Raw genomic sequence first — 6119 nt, 5'->3', positions numbered from 1 at the left:
TGAATAGCGTGTTGTCTGAGTCAATTGCTTATATAAAATGTTATAAAATCGACCATCAGTGCCAGTCGGTGATATTTGGGATGCATTTTTGAATGTTCAGTTGACTGAGCTTCATGTTTAATAAATAAAACATAATAATAATAATAATAATAATAATAATAATAATAATAATAGTTGTTGTTGTTGTTATTATTATTATTATTATTATATATTTGATTGATATCTAGGATGCTGACAGCAACCCATATCAACCGTCAGTGCCAGTCAATGATATTTGTGGTGCATTTTTGAATGTTCAGTTGATTGAGCTTCATGTTTAATAAATAAAACATAATAATAATAATAATAATAATAATAATAATAATAATAATAATAATAATAATATATTTGATTGATATCTAGGATGCTGGCAGCAACCCATATCAACCGTCAGTGCCAGTCAGTGATATTTGGGATGCATTTTTGAATGTTCAGTTGACTGAGCTTCATGTTTAAATAATAATAATAATAATAATAATAATAATAATAATAATAATAATAATAATAATAATAATAATAATATATTTGATTGATATCTAGGATGCTGGCAGCAACCCGTATCAACCGTCAGTGCCAGTCAGTGATATTTGGGATGCATTTTTGAATGTTCAGTTGACTGAGCTTCATGTTTAAATAATAATAATAATAATAATAATAATAATAATAATAATAATATATATTTGATTGATATCTAGGATGCTGACAGCAACCCGTATCAACCGTCAGTGCCAGTCAGTAATATTTGTGATGTATTTTTGAATGTTCAGTGGACTGAATTTCTTGTTTAATGAATAAAAGAGATGTTTTCTTATATGTAATAGTAATCTTCAATCATTTACTTAAACATACCTATAATCTTTCATATCCTAAGCTACCCCTTTTATCTAACCACTGGCAAAACAAATCCCACATTTTTTTTTAAAAAAAAATCTAATTCTTTCTTGTCTTTTATTTTTTAACGTCAATCTACCCATCTCCGCACATTCTAGTATTTCTTCTCATTATATTTTCATCCGTGGGACCTGGCTCTTTTTTTAAAGTTTGGGGCTCCAAGTAAAGTAAAGTTTTCACGCTGGGTGGGCTGGATTAATATCACATCCCTCCTTCCCGCTCCTCATTCTACAGGTAGTCCTTGACTTACAACAGTTGACTTAGTGACCGTTTGAAATTGCAATGGCGCTGAAAAGGGAGATTTGTGACCGTTTTTCACCCTTACGACTGTTGCCGCGTTGCTATTCGGATGCTTGACAAATGACTCACGTTTATGACCGTTGGACAGTCCTGTGTGTTTGTGTGTGTGTGTGTCACACTGTCCCCTTTTGCGACCTGCTGACCAACGAAGTTCATGGGGAAGCCGGATTCATTTAACAACCATGGGACTAATTTAACAACTGAAGTGATTCACTTAACAACGGTGGCCAGAAAGCTCGTAAAATGGGGCAAAAGTCACTTAACACACGTCTCCCTTGGCAACAAAAATTTGAGTCGTAAGTCGAGGAATACCTGTACTCCCCCTCCCCTCCCCATCTTTCGGCTAGAGCTGTGAATTCTGTTTTGTAATTTTTGTGGTATTTTATTGATCTCGTTATAGTTTGATATAGTAAGCCGCTAGGAGTTACCTTGTGTAATAAGTAAAGTAAACAAGTAATAAATAAAAGAGGTCAGCAGGGGGCGCCTTCATGGCTGAAAGGAAGGCTTAATTCTGCTAAACAGCTACCGTATTTCCCCATGTATAAGCCACCCCTTTTTTCCAAAATTTTCAAGCCCAAAAAGTAGGGGGTGGCATATACAAAGCAGGTACACTTTTTATACGTGAAAAATGCATAAAATAATAAAGTAGGAATAAACTGGTTTTCTAGCAGTATGCTATACTTTTTTGTAAAAATTGTAAGTGATAAAAAGTGTAAGTGATTACGAGTGCGTAGTACGATAGCTAGGCATCGGCCTGAATGCTTTGTTCCTACCGTACTCTCGTTCTGATGCGTAGATTGCAGGCGTCGCCCGCACCGCCTTCGACGCTCATGACTGAAATTGTAGATCTAGACGTCGCGGACGACTTTTGTCTGAAGCTTTTCGTCTGTCGCCGCCCGTACGGACGCCGCCCGGCTTGGCAGCGACCGTCCAGTCGACCTGCCGGCGATCGCGGGACAGACAGTGTTGCAGCACCGTCGTTTTTAGTGCGACTTGCAAGATTGTACACAGTATTCATTACTGTGTTATTTTGAAATTCTAAAATGGACAAGAGACAAGCCTACACTGCAAGCTTTAAGTTAAAAGTCATTAAGTTTGCCAAAGAATTTGGTAATCATGCAGCTGAGCGGGAATTTGGACCTCCACCAGATCGGAGGGCAATCATCAGATGGAGAAAGCAGGAAGAGAAACTTATTATGAATCTTGAATTTTGTTTCTTTGTAAATTTTCTTTCTTCATAACTTGTTTCTCTAATAAAATATTTTTTTCAAAACTTCACAGTCCAAAAATTGGGGGGGTGGCTTATACAAAGGGGGTGCTTATACATGGGGAAATACGGTAATTCCCACAACACCCTCCAACTATTTACAAAGTCTGCATTGCTATTAGTATTAATTTTCTCCTCACTCCTTATCGCCCATCCCCTCCCACTTGTGACTGCATGACTGTAACTTTGTCGCTTGCATCCTTACGAGGATAGATATTTAATATATTGAATGACTCCTCTCATCCGGGACATCAGCTCTTTGAACTATTACCATCGAGAAGGAGATTCAGGGTATTAAGAACAAGGACGACTAGATTTAAGAACAGTTTTTATCCAAGTGCAGTTTTGAGTTTGAATGCAGGGTCATAAGATTTTTGTGGAATTTAATGGCTGAGAGTAATGGAGTATTTACACTTTTGAATTGTATAGAGATTATTGTATGGTCTGTTGTGTTTAGTTTTATTTTTCTTTCAATGGTGTTGCCCAGTTTTACTTGTGGAAGAGCACCTCATTTCGTTGCACCCGCTTGCGAGTGTAATGACAAATAAATTCTTATGTCTTATGTCTTATTTATATTGACTGTTTCCTAGTATGATTTGATTGCTTATTGTACCCTATGACTATTATTGTTGTACCTGATGATTCTGGACTCTTGATGAATGTATCTGTTCTTTTATGGACACTGAGAGCATTTGCACCAAGACAAATTCCTCGTGTCTCTAATCTCACTTGGCCAATGAAGAATTCTGTTTCTATTCTTTTCTATTCTATTCTATATTCTATTCTATTCTATTCCTGATTCTATTCTATTCCCTATTCTATTCTATTCTATATTCTATTCTATTTATTCCTGATTCTATTCTATTCCCTATTCTATTCTATTCTATTCTATTCTATTTATTCCTGATTCTATTCTATTCCCTATTCTATTCTATATTCTATTTATTCCTGATTCTATTCTATTCCTGATTCTATTCTATTCTATTCTATTCTATTCTATTCTATTCTATTCTATTCTATTCTATTCTATTCTATTCTATTCTATTCTATTCTACTCTACTCTACTCTATTCTAATTCTATTCTATTCTATTCTATTCTATTCTATTCTATTCTATCCTTATTGTACCCTATGACGATCACTAAGTGTTGCACCTGATGATTCTTGACTCTTGACGAATGTCTCTATTCTTTTATGTGCACTGAGAGCATTTGCACCAAAGACAAATTCCTTGTGTGTCCAATAAACACACTTGGCCAAGGAAGAATTCTATTCTATTCTATGGATTTCTATCCTCTTTTCTTTTCTATTCTATATTCCATTCTATATTCTTTTCTTTTCTACAGTATATTCTATTCTTTCAGTGCCCTCGTCACTAAGTGAAAGTTCATAAATTGAGGACCAAGGGGCAGCCTCTCCTCTTCGAGGGAAATTCCAGGCCAAAACTATAGGAAAGTGCCGATTCTTGCAAAGACATAAATTGAAGTTGGGCCGAATTAATTCCGTTCTTGTCCAGACAGAACCAGTTAATAGAACCCACTTCCGCCCAACAAAAGTTAACCTGCCTGGGTGCCCTTTGACCTGAACCATTATCTCCTCTATAGGTAGTCCTTGACTTACAACCCCCGTTGGGTCTCATGTATCTGTGGCTGAGTGAGACATTTGTTAAGTGAGTTTTGTCCCATTTTACGACCTGTCTTGTAAGTGAACCCCTGTGGTTGTTCCGTCAGTAAGAAGGTTGTTAAGTGAATCCGGCTTCCCCCTTTTGGGTTTGCTCGCCAGAAGGGGGATCACCTGATCCTGGGATGCAGCGACTGTCATAAATGTGAGTCAGTTGCCAAGTGTCCGAATTTTGAACAGCAAAGGGGTATGCGGCAAAGGTCATAACTGTGAAAAACGGTCATATAAGTTGTATTTTTCAATGTCGTCGTAACTTTGAACAGTCACTAAAGGAACTGTCGGAAGCAGGGGTGGGATTTAGCCGGTTCAGGTGAATTGGATGTTCCATTGACACCCGGTTGGCCAAACCAATAGTTGAACCGACTGGCTGTTTTCGCTCTCCCAGAGTCCCGAGGGAAGCCTCCGGATTCTGGGGAAGACCTCTGCGAAGTTCTGATAGGCCACACCCACCATGGTCACGCCCACCCAGCAACCAGACAGCGAACCGGTGGCTGGGATGCTTGAGTCCCACTCCTGGTCGTAAGTTAAGGACTATCTGTATAGTATTGTATACACATATACACACACACACTCTGTGGATAGACGGATGGATAGATAGGAGAAAAAGATAGTAGATAGATAAGATAGACAGATCAGAGAGAAAAATAGAAAGACGAGAGAGAGAGAATAACTTTATTGTCACTTTAAATGTATACTAATCAACAGACATTAAAATTAAATTATGGCTGGATGAAGATAGCTGGATTGGACGGATGGATAGATAAGATTGATAAAGTGAGATAAGAGACAGATAAAATAGATAAAATAGTGGTAAGATTAATAGATAAGAATTAGATAACATAAGGTTGATTAGATAAGATAAAGATAGTAAGATGATAGATATGTAGATGATTGATTGATAGATAATATACACACACATATTTTCTGATGCTTTATTTAAAATAAAGTTGTATATCAATGATTGCATGACCTCTGGGGGTTGACCTTTGAAATGTGCTTGAGATTGTCCCCTCTCTGGCCCGCTCCAAATTGGGCATATCCGTGAAGCATTCTTTTATTTTTGCAAACGCTGGGCGTGTGATTGATAGGCAGTCTGGTCTAGTGGTTAAGGTGCTGGCATGGGAACCAGGAGACGGGGAGTTCTAAGCCATCTGGGTGACAACTGACTCACATTTATGACGACCGATCCCCTTTGGCGACCTTCTGACAAGCCAAATCAATGGGGAGGCCCGATTCGCTTCACAACCGTGTCCCTCGCTTAACGACTACGGTAATTCGCTTAAGAAACGTGGCGAGAAAAGTCACACGTCAGCGTTCCCGCAACCCTCCATTCCAACCAATCCTAGGGCACGCAGGGAGGAGAGGATAAGGGAGAGATGGGAATGGCATGGTCTACGGGGGAGGAAGGGGCCCTGATCCCCTTCATGGGCTGCAGCTGTGAGGACTGGTTAAAAGGACGAACATGCGCATGGGCCAGTACTGGAAACAAAGTGTGGAAGTCTCTCTAGTCTGTCGTCCTTCCCAGTGTGTGTATTTCAATATCTGTGGACGTCTTCAAGCCCTTATCTTGCCTGGTTCTCTTAATCGCTTCAGTGCGGTTTGTGTTTTTACTCTTTATAATTTATAAGCATTTTTAGTTTAAACGGCATTTCCTCCTTTTCGTAACTGTTTGTGGGGGAGTTTTTTTTGTCTCCAGTCAAGGATATTTGGAGCTTGGAAGCAAAGTGAAAGAATAAAAGGGGCTTCGCCTGTTTTTGTGACTGTGTTTATTCTCTATCCCATCCTGGGTCATCACAGGAATCCCAAATCTGAAAGTTTCGGGCTTCCTTGCAAAACTCAAAACTCCAAATCCATGCCCCCCTGCTTAGCCATCACCACATCCCATGGTCCAATCTCCATCCGTCCTAAAGTAAGATTCCCATTTCATTATGCGCCACGCTCAG

Source organism: Pseudonaja textilis, chromosome 7 (genome assembly GCF_049901715.1).
Source record: "Pseudonaja textilis isolate UNSWEBS1 chromosome 7, rPseTex1.2, whole genome shotgun sequence".
Lineage (NCBI taxonomy): Eukaryota > Metazoa > Chordata > Lepidosauria > Squamata > Elapidae > Pseudonaja > Pseudonaja textilis.
The sequence above is the reverse complement of the archived record's forward strand: the minus strand, read 5'-3'. Positions refer to the sequence as shown.